The following is a 14,407-nucleotide window of genomic DNA, read 5'->3' as shown; positions in this document are numbered from 1 at the left end:
CTTCCTGGAGGTCATTTCACTAATGAGTGCACCGGAAAGAGTTTCCTAATCCATCTGTGAGGGTGGCAACTGAAAGAGAATTTTAAAGCTGACAGAATAGGCGAGGGAAGGCATAGGAGATTTCCACACCCAGCAAGGAAGACTTTCCCGAAATGGAAGAAAGAAACGAGCAAACAGAGACACCGGTAGCCCGCCCGGAAAAGAGTCTGCCCCTTAGAGAAAGCACCCTGACCGGGTTCACCCGTGGGTGGGTGGCGAGCTAGCGGCATTCAGAAGAGCGAGGCCCGCAGTCTGTGCGGAAGACACCTGCGCTCGGGTGTGTGTGGCGGCGCGATTCACAAGCAGCTCCAGATGTTAAACCAAGGAGAAGCCAGGGAGTTCCCAACGCCCCAGGTGTCCTCAGCCCACGACTGGCTGCTGTGGGAATGGGAAGCCCGGCTCCTTGTCTCAGAGCGGGGTTCCCAGGAGGATCAGGCTGAAGCTGGGACTTGGCCTCAAAGTGTCCCCTCGCATGGCCACCCCCTTCCCCTTCCTGCTCCTCTACTCCTGGTGCCCCTCCATCCAGGGGCCAGACCTTAAAGAGTCACCGCAAGAGAATCCTGGTCCCAAAGGAGCCTTCTGGGGGACCGGTGCTGAGAGAGGTTGTGGGCATGGCCCGCTGGGGCTCTGCCCGACCCAGGGCTGAGAGATGCCACCTCCCAGCTCTGGGTCCCTGCAGGAAGTGTTGGCAAGCACAGGGCCGGTCCTCCAAAGGCCCAGGTGCAGGGAGCCCAGGCCAAGCAGCCTGTGGAAGAAGCCACTTGCCGTGCCACCCCGGGAACAGGACTGCAGGCCCCGGCCCTTCCCACCTCCTCCTCCTCCTCCTCCTCCTCCCCCCCGCCCCCCCCCACAGGGCACAGGGCTCAGAGACACCTCAGACTCTTGCTACCCAAAGTGCAAAGGGCATCAGTTGCTCCTCCAACCCCCCCGCCCAGCAGACCACGTTGTCCAGCCAGCCCCCGGGCCTCCCTGGGGTGCCCAGCACAAAAGTGCAGACACCCACCGGACCCTCAGTCTCAGTTTTCGGAGGTTTTTGCCACTCTAAGGACCCGCAGGCCGGCTGGGCCTTCGGGCAGGACAGAGAGCCCCGGAATCCGACTTGGAGAGCTGCGTGTACGTCCCCATCAGGAGGCGGTCCCCACCTCCGCGGCTCTCCCCTTGCGGGGAGCGGCAGCCCAGCCGGCAGCCGCAGGGCCTCAGGGAAGACACCAGGCTGGGCCCCCGCGGCACAGCGGGGGCACGTCCCCCGCACTCACGCGACTTAGGGACGGCTGCTGGAGACTGCTGCGGCCACCCTGCTGCCGGGTTTCTGGAGGGCTTCCTGGAAGCAGCGTCCACACCAAGCCCTTGGAAGGCCCAGGCGACGGAGGAGCCGGTCAGGCAGGGGCCGAGGACGGTGAGAGGCCGGGCGGGAAGGAGCATGTCAGGCAGGGGCAGAGGACGGTGACAGGCCGGGCGGGGAGGAGCCGGTCAGGCGGGGGCCCAGGACAGTGACGGGCCTGGCCGGGGAGGAGCGCGTCAGGCAGGGGCAGAGGAGACGGGCTGGGTAAGGGTTAGGGTGACAGTTAGGGCACAATTCACAATCGCAAAGACGTGGAAGCGACCCGAGTGCCCATCCATCCAGGAGTGCATTAATAAAATGTGGCGCGTGGACACCACGGAGTGCCATTCGGCTGTGAGGAGCAGCGGTGAGAGGGCGCCTCTCGTGTTCTCCTGGCCAGAGCTGGAACCCGTTCCAGTAAGCCAGGTATCCCAAGAATGGACACACGAGCACCACGTGAGCGCGCTCACCAGCAAATTGGTACGAACGGATGGACGCCTAAGTGGACAGAGAGGAATCACCTTCATCGGGTGGGTGTCGGGCGGGTGGGGGGAGGGGAGGGGCATACACATCCATTAGGCATGGGGTGGGTGCGCACCGACTGGGGGATGGGCGCACTTGAAGCTCTGACCCGAGGGGGGAGGCTTGGAGAGGGCAAGGCACCCGACCTTAACATTGGTACCCCCACAATACGCTGCAACAACATGAGAGGTATATGAATAAGAACACAGGGGGGGCCGGGCGCGGTGGCTCACGCCTGTAATCCTAGCTCTCTGGGAGGCCGAGGCGGGCGGATTGCTCCAGGTCAGGAGCTCGAAACCAGCCTGAGCAAGAGCGAGACCCCCGTCTCTACTAAAAATAGAAAGAAATTAATTGGCCAACTAATATATATAGAAAAACACAGCCGGGCGTGGTGGTGCATGCCTGTAGTCCCAACTACTCGGGAGGCTGAGGCAGCAGGATTGCTTGAGCCCGGAGATTGAGGTTGCCGTGAGCTAGGCTGACGCCATGGCACTCACTCTAGCCTGGGCAGCAAAACGAGACTCTGTCTCAAAAAAAAAAAAAAAAAAAAAAAAAAAGAACACAGGGGGGAGGGGGGCACGGGCAACACATGTCACCTGAATACTTGTACTCCCATCATCTGCTTGAAAAGAGAGAGAAAAGAAAATGCAATCATAGAGGTAAGAGACACTTTTTAAAAATCATGAATCCGAAGAGAAAAGTAAAAGGAGGCCTGTGGAGCAGGTCTGGGTGTGACTCCGGATCCCCCAACATCAGGTGCCACCACCAAAGATTCCTGCGTGTAGCCCATAGAACCCCAAAAGCAACGGGACGAGTTCTGGTCACATACTCCCTCAAAATGACATCCTGGCCTTCTTCTGGAACTCCCTCCCCTCTCAGACTCTCAAGGTTTCCTCCAGCGTGTCGGTTCCCACAGAGCAGACCTTTGGTCTGAGACCTGACAGTCCAGATGCCACGCATGCTGCCGCGTGGCGGCGGTGTCGCGGCTTGGGACAAGAGGAGGCCCCACGGTGCGGGCTGGGGCGCCAGGCACCGCGGGCGGGCGCTGAGGGTGGGGGTGACCCCCACCCCGGGCCGCCGCCGCGCTCCCAGAAAGGGGACAGAACAAGAGGCAAAAAAAAAAAAAAAAGCAGCAGCCTGTGGCACCCGGTATTCCCAGGCGGTCTCCCATCCAAGTACTAACCAGGCCCGACCCCGCTTAGCTTCCGAGACCAGACGAGATCGGGGGCGTTCAGGGTGGTGTGGCCCTAGACGGCGGCGGCGGAGGGCGCCCCTGCCCCGCTCAAGAAGCCGAGCCTCTCTGGGCTTCCCCGCCGCCGCCTCCCGCCCCAGGCCCCGCGCCGGGCCGGGCCGGTTGAGTTCGCCGGCCGGGTCCCGCGGGCTCCCAGGGACGGGGGTGATGGGCGGGGCGGGGCGGGGCGGGGCGGGGCGGGGGGCTGTCTCTCTATACACACACACACACACACTCACACTCACTCACACTCACACAAGATGCGCCTCCACGGCTGGACTCGCCAAGGTGGAGCCCTCCCAGCCCCCCTCGTCTCCTCGCCCGGCCTCCTTCACCTACCCGCTGCCCACCCCCAGCGCGTCGCTGCCTGCCGCTGACTGCGCACGCGCGGGACGCTCGCCCTTTGACCCCAGCCAGGGGCCGCCCTCCCCCACAACCCCTTTCAGCTGCGCCCCCCCCCTCGCCCTGTGGGTGGGCTGCCGCCTATTCCCCCGGGCCAGGGCTGGGGCACAGCCAGTGTATGGGGCGTCTCTCTCTGGGGATGTGTCCCATGGGTGGGGTGGGGTGGCCTGGTTTGGGGGGCGCTGAAGAAATCAGTCCCCTCCATCTCCTACCTCTGGAAAACGCCCAAGCCCGTGGAGAACTGCCGGCACCGCTTCGTGGGGGCCGGGACCCTCCTCCGTGTCCTCCTGTGGCCCAGTCCAAGGGGCCTGGGCCTGGCCGGGGCTGCATTGGACCCCGACCACCCTGGCGTGTGGACTCGCTAAAAATCGGCCATTAGATATTGGATTCCAGCTTCCTGGAGGTCATTTCACTAATGAGTGCACCGGAAAGAGTTTCCTAATCCATCTGTGAGGGTGGCAACTGAAAGAGAATTTTAAAGCTGACAGAATAGGCGAGGGAAGGCATAGGAGATTTCCACACCCAGCAAGGAAGACTTTCCCGAAATGGAAGAAAGAAACGAGCAAACAGAGACACCGGTAGCCCGCCCGGAAAAGAGTCTGCCCCTTAGAGAAAGCACCCTGACCGGGTTCACCCGTGGGTGGGTGGCGAGCTAGCGGCATTCAGAAGAGCGAGGCCCGCAGTCTGTGCGGAAGACACCTGCGCTCGGGTGTGTGTGGCGGCGCGATTCACAAGCAGCTCCAGATGTTAAACCAAGGAGAAGCCAGGGAGTTCCCAACGCCCCAGGTGTCCTCAGCCCACGACTGGCTGCTGTGGGAATGGGAAGCCCGGCTCCTTGTCTCAGAGCGGGGTTCCCAGGAGGATCAGGCTGAAGCTGGGACTTGGCCTCAAAGTGTCCCCTCGCATGGCCACCCCCTTCCCCTTCCTGCTCCTCTACTCCTGGTGCCCCTCCATCCAGGGGCCAGACCTTAAAGAGTCACCGCAAGAGAATCCTGGTCCCAAAGGAGCCTTCTGGGGGACCGGTGCTGAGAGAGGTTGTGGGCATGGCCCGCTGGGGCTCTGCCCGACCCAGGGCTGAGAGATGCCACCTCCCAGCTCTGGGTCCCTGCAGGAAGTGTTGGCAAGCACAGGGCCGGTCCTCCAAAGGCCCAGGTGCAGGGAGCCCAGGCCAAGCAGCCTGTGGAAGAAGCCACTTGCCGTGCCACCCCGGGAACAGGACTGCAGGCCCCGGCCCTTCCCACCTCCTCCTCCTCCTCCTCCTCCTCCCCCCCGCCCCCCCCCACAGGGCACAGGGCTCAGAGACACCTCAGACTCTTGCTACCCAAAGTGCAAAGGGCATCAGTTGCTCCTCCAACCCCCCCGCCCAGCAGACCACGTTGTCCAGCCAGCCCCCGGGCCTCCCTGGGGTGCCCAGCACAAAAGTGCAGACACCCACCGGACCCTCAGTCTCAGTTTTCGGAGGTTTTTGCCACTCTAAGGACCCGCAGGCCGGCTGGGCCTTCGGGCAGGACAGAGAGCCCCGGAATCCGACTTGGAGAGCTGCGTGTACGTCCCCATCAGGAGGCGGTCCCCACCTCCGCGGCTCTCCCCTTGCGGGGAGCGGCAGCCCAGCCGGCAGCCGCAGGGCCTCAGGGAAGACACCAGGCTGGGCCCCCGCGGCACAGCGGGGGCACGTCCCCCGCACTCACGCGACTTAGGGACGGCTGCTGGAGACTGCTGCGGCCACCCTGCTGCCGGGTTTCTGGAGGGCTTCCTGGAAGCAGCGTCCACACCAAGCCCTTGGAAGGCCCAGGCGACGGAGGAGCCGGTCAGGCAGGGGCCGAGGACGGTGAGAGGCCGGGCGGGAAGGAGCATGTCAGGCAGGGGCAGAGGACGGTGACAGGCCGGGCGGGGAGGAGCCGGTCAGGCGGGGGCCCAGGACAGTGACGGGCCTGGCCGGGGAGGAGCGCGTCAGGCAGGGGCAGAGGAGACGGGCTGGGTAAGGGTTAGGGTGACAGTTAGGGCACAATTCACAATCGCAAAGACGTGGAAGCGACCCGAGTGCCCATCCATCCAGGAGTGCATTAATAAAATGTGGCGCGTGGACACCACGGAGTGCCATTCGGCTGTGAGGAGCAGCGGTGAGAGGGCGCCTCTCGTGTTCTCCTGGCCAGAGCTGGAACCCGTTCCAGTAAGCCAGGTATCCCAAGAATGGACACACGAGCACCACGTGAGCGCGCTCACCAGCAAATTGGTACGAACGGATGGACGCCTAAGTGGACAGAGAGGAATCACCTTCATCGGGTGGGTGTCGGGCGGGTGGGGGGAGGGGAGGGGCATACACATCCATTAGGCATGGGGTGGGTGCGCACCGACTGGGGGATGGGCGCACTTGAAGCTCTGACCCGAGGGGGGAGGCTTGGAGAGGGCAAGGCACCCGACCTTAACATTGGTACCCCCACAATACGCTGCAACAACATGAGAGGTATATGAATAAGAACACAGGGGGGGCCGGGCGCGGTGGCTCACGCCTGTAATCCTAGCTCTCTGGGAGGCCGAGGCGGGCGGATTGCTCCAGGTCAGGAGCTCGAAACCAGCCTGAGCAAGAGCGAGACCCCCGTCTCTACTAAAAATAGAAAGAAATTAATTGGCCAACTAATATATATAGAAAAACACAGCCGGGCGTGGTGGTGCATGCCTGTAGTCCCAACTACTCGGGAGGCTGAGGCAGCAGGATTGCTTGAGCCCGGAGATTGAGGTTGCCGTGAGCTAGGCTGACGCCATGGCACTCACTCTAGCCTGGGCAGCAAAACGAGACTCTGTCTCAAAAAAAAAAAAAAAAAAAAAAAAAAAGAACACAGGGGGGAGGGGGGCACGGGCAACACATGTCACCTGAATACTTGTACTCCCATCATCTGCTTGAAAAGAGAGAGAAAAGAAAATGCAATCATAGAGGTAAGAGACACTTTTTAAAAATCATGAATCCGAAGAGAAAAGTAAAAGGAGGCCTGTGGAGCAGGTCTGGGTGTGACTCCGGATCCCCCAACATCAGGTGCCACCACCAAAGATTCCTGCGTGTAGCCCATAGAACCCCAAAAGCAACGGGACGAGTTCTGGTCACATACTCCCTCAAAATGACATCCTGGCCTTCTTCTGGAACTCCCTCCCCTCTCAGACTCTCAAGGTTTCCTCCAGCGTGTCGGTTCCCACAGAGCAGACCTTTGGTCTGAGACCTGACAGTCCAGATGCCACGCATGCTGCCGCGTGGCGGCGGTGTCGCGGCTTGGGACAAGAGGAGGCCCCACGGTGCGGGCTGGGGCGCCAGGCACCGCGGGCGGGCGCTGAGGGTGGGGGTGACCCCCACCCCGGGCCGCCGCCGCGCTCCCAGAAAGGGGACAGAACAAGAGGCAAAAAAAAAAAAAAAAGCAGCAGCCTGTGGCACCCGGTATTCCCAGGCGGTCTCCCATCCAAGTACTAACCAGGCCCGACCCCGCTTAGCTTCCGAGACCAGACGAGATCGGGGGCGTTCAGGGTGGTGTGGCCCTAGACGGCGGCGGCGGAGGGCGCCCCTGCCCCGCTCAAGAAGCCGAGCCTCTCTGGGCTTCCCCGCCGCCGCCTCCCGCCCCAGGCCCCGCGCCGGGCCGGGCCGGTTGAGTTCGCCGGCCGGGTCCCGCGGGCTCCCAGGGACGGGGGTGATGGGCGGGGCGGGGCGGGGCGGGGCGGGGGGCTGTCTCTCTATACACACACACACACACACTCACACTCACTCACACTCACACAAGATGCGCCTCCACGGCTGGACTCGCCAAGGTGGAGCCCTCCCAGCCCCCCTCGTCTCCTCGCCCGGCCTCCTTCACCTACCCGCTGCCCACCCCCAGCGCGTCGCTGCCTGCCGCTGACTGCGCACGCGCGGGACGCTCGCCCTTTGACCCCAGCCAGGGGCCGCCCTCCCCCACAACCCCTTTCAGCTGCGCCCCCCCCCTCGCCCTGTGGGTGGGCTGCCGCCTATTCCCCCGGGCCAGGGCTGGGGCACAGCCAGTGTATGGGGCGTCTCTCTCTGGGGATGTGTCCCATGGGTGGGGTGGGGTGGCCTGGTTTGGGGGGCGCTGAAGAAATCAGTCCCCTCCATCTCCTACCTCTGGAAAACGCCCAAGCCCGTGGAGAACTGCCGGCACCGCTTCGTGGGGGCCGGGACCCTCCTCCGTGTCCTCCTGTGGCCCAGTCCAAGGGGCCTGGGCCTGGCCGGGGCTGCATTGGACCCCGACCACCCTGGCGTGTGGACTCGCTAAAAATCGGCCATTAGATATGATTCCAGCTTCCTGGAGGTCATTTCACTAATGAGTGCACCGGAAAGAGTTTCCTAATCCATCTGTGAGGGTGGCAACTGAAAGAGAATTTTAAAGCTGACAGAATAGGCGAGGGAAGGCATAGGAGATTTCCACACCCAGCAAGGAAGACTTTCCCGAAATGGAAGAAAGAAACGAGCAAACAGAGACACCGGTAGCCCGCCCGGAAAAGAGTCTGCCCCTTAGAGAAAGCACCCTGACCGGGTTCACCCGTGGGTGGGTGGCGAGCTAGCGGCATTCAGAAGAGCGAGGCCCGCAGTCTGTGCGGAAGACACCTGCGCTCGGGTGTGTGTGGCGGCGCGATTCACAAGCAGCTCCAGATGTTAAACCAAGGAGAAGCCAGGGAGTTCCCAACGCCCCAGGTGTCCTCAGCCCACGACTGGCTGCTGTGGGAATGGGAAGCCCGGCTCCTTGTCTCAGAGCGGGGTTCCCAGGAGGATCAGGCTGAAGCTGGGACTTGGCCTCAAAGTGTCCCCTCGCATGGCCACCCCCTTCCCCTTCCTGCTCCTCTACTCCTGGTGCCCCTCCATCCAGGGGCCAGACCTTAAAGAGTCACCGCAAGAGAATCCTGGTCCCAAAGGAGCCTTCTGGGGGACCGGTGCTGAGAGAGGTTGTGGGCATGGCCCGCTGGGGCTCTGCCCGACCCAGGGCTGAGAGATGCCACCTCCCAGCTCTGGGTCCCTGCAGGAAGTGTTGGCAAGCACAGGGCCGGTCCTCCAAAGGCCCAGGTGCAGGGAGCCCAGGCCAAGCAGCCTGTGGAAGAAGCCACTTGCCGTGCCACCCCGGGAACAGGACTGCAGGCCCCGGCCCTTCCCACCTCCTCCTCCTCCTCCTCCTCCTCCCCCCCGCCCCCCCCCACAGGGCACAGGGCTCAGAGACACCTCAGACTCTTGCTACCCAAAGTGCAAAGGGCATCAGTTGCTCCTCCAACCCCCCCGCCCAGCAGACCACGTTGTCCAGCCAGCCCCCGGGCCTCCCTGGGGTGCCCAGCACAAAAGTGCAGACACCCACCGGACCCTCAGTCTCAGTTTTCGGAGGTTTTTGCCACTCTAAGGACCCGCAGGCCGGCTGGGCCTTCGGGCAGGACAGAGAGCCCCGGAATCCGACTTGGAGAGCTGCGTGTACGTCCCCATCAGGAGGCGGTCCCCACCTCCGCGGCTCTCCCCTTGCGGGGAGCGGCAGCCCAGCCGGCAGCCGCAGGGCCTCAGGGAAGACACCAGGCTGGGCCCCCGCGGCACAGCGGGGGCACGTCCCCCGCACTCACGCGACTTAGGGACGGCTGCTGGAGACTGCTGCGGCCACCCTGCTGCCGGGTTTCTGGAGGGCTTCCTGGAAGCAGCGTCCACACCAAGCCCTTGGAAGGCCCAGGCGACGGAGGAGCCGGTCAGGCAGGGGCCGAGGACGGTGAGAGGCCGGGCGGGAAGGAGCATGTCAGGCAGGGGCAGAGGACGGTGACAGGCCGGGCGGGGAGGAGCCGGTCAGGCGGGGGCCCAGGACAGTGACGGGCCTGGCCGGGGAGGAGCGCGTCAGGCAGGGGCAGAGGAGACGGGCTGGGTAAGGGTTAGGGTGACAGTTAGGGCACAATTCACAATCGCAAAGACGTGGAAGCGACCCGAGTGCCCATCCATCCAGGAGTGCATTAATAAAATGTGGCGCGTGGACACCACGGAGTGCCATTCGGCTGTGAGGAGCAGCGGTGAGAGGGCGCCTCTCGTGTTCTCCTGGCCAGAGCTGGAACCCGTTCCAGTAAGCCAGGTATCCCAAGAATGGACACACGAGCACCACGTGAGCGCGCTCACCAGCAAATTGGTACGAACGGATGGACGCCTAAGTGGACAGAGAGGAATCACCTTCATCGGGTGGGTGTCGGGCGGGTGGGGGGAGGGGAGGGGCATACACATCCATTAGGCATGGGGTGGGTGCGCACCGACTGGGGGATGGGCGCACTTGAAGCTCTGACCCGAGGGGGGAGGCTTGGAGAGGGCAAGGCACCCGACCTTAACATTGGTACCCCCACAATACGCTGCAACAACATGAGAGGTATATGAATAAGAACACAGGGGGGGCCGGGCGCGGTGGCTCACGCCTGTAATCCTAGCTCTCTGGGAGGCCGAGGCGGGCGGATTGCTCCAGGTCAGGAGCTCGAAACCAGCCTGAGCAAGAGCGAGACCCCCGTCTCTACTAAAAATAGAAAGAAATTAATTGGCCAACTAATATATATAGAAAAACACAGCCGGGCGTGGTGGTGCATGCCTGTAGTCCCAACTACTCGGGAGGCTGAGGCAGCAGGATTGCTTGAGCCCGGAGATTGAGGTTGCCGTGAGCTAGGCTGACGCCATGGCACTCACTCTAGCCTGGGCAGCAAAACGAGACTCTGTCTCAAAAAAAAAAAAAAAAAAAAAAAAAAAGAACACAGGGGGGAGGGGGGCACGGGCAACACATGTCACCTGAATACTTGTACTCCCATCATCTGCTTGAAAAGAGAGAGAAAAGAAAATGCAATCATAGAGGTAAGAGACACTTTTTAAAAATCATGAATCCGAAGAGAAAAGTAAAAGGAGGCCTGTGGAGCAGGTCTGGGTGTGACTCCGGATCCCCCAACATCAGGTGCCACCACCAAAGATTCCTGCGTGTAGCCCATAGAACCCCAAAAGCAACGGGACGAGTTCTGGTCACATACTCCCTCAAAATGACATCCTGGCCTTCTTCTGGAACTCCCTCCCCTCTCAGACTCTCAAGGTTTCCTCCAGCGTGTCGGTTCCCACAGAGCAGACCTTTGGTCTGAGACCTGACAGTCCAGATGCCACGCATGCTGCCGCGTGGCGGCGGTGTCGCGGCTTGGGACAAGAGGAGGCCCCACGGTGCGGGCTGGGGCGCCAGGCACCGCGGGCGGGCGCTGAGGGTGGGGGTGACCCCCACCCCGGGCCGCCGCCGCGCTCCCAGAAAGGGGACAGAACAAGAGGCAAAAAAAAAAAAAAAAAAAAAAAAAGCAGCAGCCTGTGGCACCCGGTATTCCCAGGCGGTCTCCCATCCAAGTACTAACCAGGCCCGACCCCGCTTAGCTTCCGAGACCAGACGAGATCGGGGGCGTTCAGGGTGGTGTGGCCCTAGACGGCGGCGGCGGAGGGCGCCCCTGCCCCGCTCAAGAAGCCGAGCCTCTCTGGGCTTCCCCGCCGCCGCCTCCCGCCCCAGGCCCCGCGCCGGGCCGGGCCGGTTGAGTTCGCCGGCCGGGTTCCGCGGGCTCCCAGGGACGGGGGTGATGGGCGGGGCGGGGCGGGGCGGGGCGGGGCGGGGCGGGGGGCTGTCTCTCTATACACACACACACACACTCACACTCACTCACACTCACACAAGATGCGCCTCCACGGCTGGACTCGCCAAGGTGGAGCCCTCCCAGCCCCCCTCGTCTCCTCGCCCGGCCTCCTTCACCTACCCGCTGCCCACCCCCAGCGCGTCGCTGCCTGCCGCTGACTGCGCACGCGCGGGACGCTCGCCCTTTGACCCCAGCCAGGGGCCGCCCTCCCCCACAACCCCTTTCAGCTGCGCCCCCCCCCTCGCCCTGTGGGTGGGCTGCCGCCTATTCCCCCGGGCCAGGGCTGGGGCACAGCCAGTGTATGGGGCGTCTCTCTCTGGGGATGTGTCCCATGGGTGGGGTGGGGTGGCCTGGTTTGGGGGGCGCTGAAGAAATCAGTCCCCTCCATCTCCTACCTCTGGAAAACGCCCAAGCCCGTGGAGAACTGCCGGCACCGCTTCGTGGGGGCCGGGACCCTCCTCCGTGTCCTCCTGTGGCCCAGTCCAAGGGGCCTGGGCCTGGCCGGGGCTGCATTGGACCCCGACCACCCTGGCGTGTGGACTCGCTAAAAATCGGCCATTAGATATTGGATTCCAGCTTCCTGGAGGTCATTTCACTAATGAGTGCACCGGAAAGAGTTTCCTAATCCATCTGTGAGGGTGGCAACTGAAAGAGAATTTTAAAGCTGACAGAATAGGCGAGGGAAGGCATAGGAGATTTCCACACCCAGCAAGGAAGACTTTCCCGAAATGGAAGAAAGAAACGAGCAAACAGAGACACCGGTAGCCCGCCCGGAAAAGAGTCTGCCCCTTAGAGAAAGCACCCTGACCGGGTTCACCCGTGGGTGGGTGGCGAGCTAGCGGCATTCAGAAGAGCGAGGCCCGCAGTCTGTGCGGAAGACACCTGCGCTCGGGTGTGTGTGGCGGCGCGATTCACAAGCAGCTCCAGATGTTAAACCAAGGAGAAGCCAGGGAGTTCCCAACGCCCCAGGTGTCCTCAGCCCACGACTGGCTGCTGTGGGAATGGGAAGCCCGGCTCCTTGTCTCAGAGCGGGGTTCCCAGGAGGATCAGGCTGAAGCTGGGACTTGGCCTCAAAGTGTCCCCTCGCATGGCCACCCCCTTCCCCTTCCTGCTCCTCTACTCCTGGTGCCCCTCCATCCAGGGGCCAGACCTTAAAGAGTCACCGCAAGAGAATCCTGGTCCCAAAGGAGCCTTCTGGGGGACCGGTGCTGAGAGAGGTTGTGGGCATGGCCCGCTGGGGCTCTGCCCGACCCAGGGCTGAGAGATGCCACCTCCCAGCTCTGGGTCCCTGCAGGAAGTGTTGGCAAGCACAGGGCCGGTCCTCCAAAGGCCCAGGTGCAGGGAGCCCAGGCCAAGCAGCCTGTGGAAGAAGCCACTTGCCGTGCCACCCCGGGAACAGGACTGCAGGCCCCGGCCCTTCCCACCTCCTCCTCCTCCTCCTCCTCCTCCCCCCCGCCCCCCCCCACAGGGCACAGGGCTCAGAGACACCTCAGACTCTTGCTACCCAAAGTGCAAAGGGCATCAGTTGCTCCTCCAACCCCCCCGCCCAGCAGACCACGTTGTCCAGCCAGCCCCCGGGCCTCCCTGGGGTGCCCAGCACAAAAGTGCAGACACCCACCGGACCCTCAGTCTCAGTTTTCGGAGGTTTTTGCCACTCTAAGGACCCGCAGGCCGGCTGGGCCTTCGGGCAGGACAGAGAGCCCCGGAATCCGACTTGGAGAGCTGCGTGTACGTCCCCATCAGGAGGCGGTCCCCACCTCCGCGGCTCTCCCCTTGCGGGGAGCGGCAGCCCAGCCGGCAGCCGCAGGGCCTCAGGGAAGACACCAGGCTGGGCCCCCGCGGCACAGCGGGGGCACGTCCCCCGCACTCACGCGACTTAGGGACGGCTGCTGGAGACTGCTGCGGCCACCCTGCTGCCGGGTTTCTGGAGGGCTTCCTGGAAGCAGCGTCCACACCAAGCCCTTGGAAGGCCCAGGCGACGGAGGAGCCGGTCAGGCAGGGGCCGAGGACGGTGAGAGGCCGGGCGGGAAGGAGCATGTCAGGCAGGGGCAGAGGACGGTGACAGGCCGGGCGGGGAGGAGCCGGTCAGGCGGGGGCCCAGGACAGTGACGGGCCTGGCCGGGGAGGAGCGCGTCAGGCAGGGGCAGAGGAGACGGGCTGGGTAAGGGTTAGGGTGACAGTTAGGGCACAATTCACAATCGCAAAGACGTGGAAGCGACCCGAGTGCCCATCCATCCAGGAGTGCATTAATAAAATGTGGCGCGTGGACACCACGGAGTGCCATTCGGCTGTGAGGAGCAGCGGTGAGAGGGCGCCTCTCGTGTTCTCCTGGCCAGAGCTGGAACCCGTTCCAGTAAGCCAGGTATCCCAAGAATGGACACACGAGCACCACGTGAGCGCGCTCACCAGCAAATTGGTACGAACGGATGGACGCCTAAGTGGACAGAGAGGAATCACCTTCATCGGGTGGGTGTCGGGCGGGTGGGGGGAGGGGAGGGGCATACACATCCATTAGGCATGGGGTGGGTGCGCACCGACTGGGGGATGGGCGCACTTGAAGCTCTGACCCGAGGGGGGAGGCTTGGAGAGGGCAAGGCACCCGACCTTAACATTGGTACCCCCACAATACGCTGCAACAACATGAGAGGTATATGAATAAGAACACAGGGGGGGCCGGGCGCGGTGGCTCACGCCTGTAATCCTAGCTCTCTGGGAGGCCGAGGCGGGCGGATTGCTCCAGGTCAGGAGTTCGAAACCAGCCTGAGCAAGAGCGAGACCCCCGTCTCTACTAAAAATAGAAAGAAATTAATTGGCCAACTAATATATATAGAAAAACACAGCCGGGCGTGGTGGTGCATGCCTGTAGTCCCAACTACTCGGGAGGCTGAGGCAGCAGGATTGCTTGAGCCCGGAGATTGAGGTTGCCGTGAGCTAGGCTGACGCCATGGCACTCACTCTAGCCTGGGCAGCAAAACGAGACTCTGTCTCCAAAAAAAAAAAAAAAAAAAAAAAAAGAACACAGGGGGGAGGGGGGCACGGGCAACACATGTCACCTGAATACTTGTACTCCCATCATCTGCTTGAAAAGAGAGAGAAAAGAAAATGCAATCATAGAGGTAAGAGACACTTTTTAAAAATCATGAATCCGAAGAGAAAAGTAAAAGGAGGCCTGTGGAGCAGGTCTGGGTGTGACTCCGGATCCCCCAACATCAGGTGCCACCACCAAAGATTCCTGCGTGTAGCCCATAGAACCC

General features: G+C 62.6%; 3 non-coding genes across 3 annotated transcripts; all 3 read right to left on the bottom strand.

Moving 5' to 3' along the window:
* Window positions 1–3,016: 3,016 nt before the first annotated feature.
* LOC142863557 (5S ribosomal RNA) lies at window positions 3,017–3,135 on the bottom strand. Its single transcript, XR_012914327.1, has one exon. It is a non-coding gene; the product is annotated as a 5S ribosomal RNA (ribosomal RNA).
* A 3,789-nt stretch (window positions 3,136–6,924) lies between these two features.
* On the bottom strand, window positions 6,925–7,043 carry LOC142863556 (5S ribosomal RNA). Its single transcript, XR_012914326.1, has one exon. It is a non-coding gene; the product is annotated as a 5S ribosomal RNA (ribosomal RNA).
* A 3,791-nt stretch (window positions 7,044–10,834) lies between these two features.
* Window positions 10,835–10,953, bottom strand: LOC142863555 (5S ribosomal RNA). The gene has a single exon (XR_012914325.1). It is a non-coding gene; the product is annotated as a 5S ribosomal RNA (ribosomal RNA).
* Between the last annotated feature and the right edge of the window lie 3,454 nt (window positions 10,954–14,407).

This window comes from Microcebus murinus, chromosome 22 (genome assembly GCF_040939455.1).
Source record: "Microcebus murinus isolate Inina chromosome 22, M.murinus_Inina_mat1.0, whole genome shotgun sequence".
NCBI classification, from domain to species: Eukaryota; Metazoa; Chordata; class Mammalia; order Primates; family Cheirogaleidae; genus Microcebus; species Microcebus murinus.
This window is presented reverse-complemented; position numbering and strand designations above follow the sequence as displayed.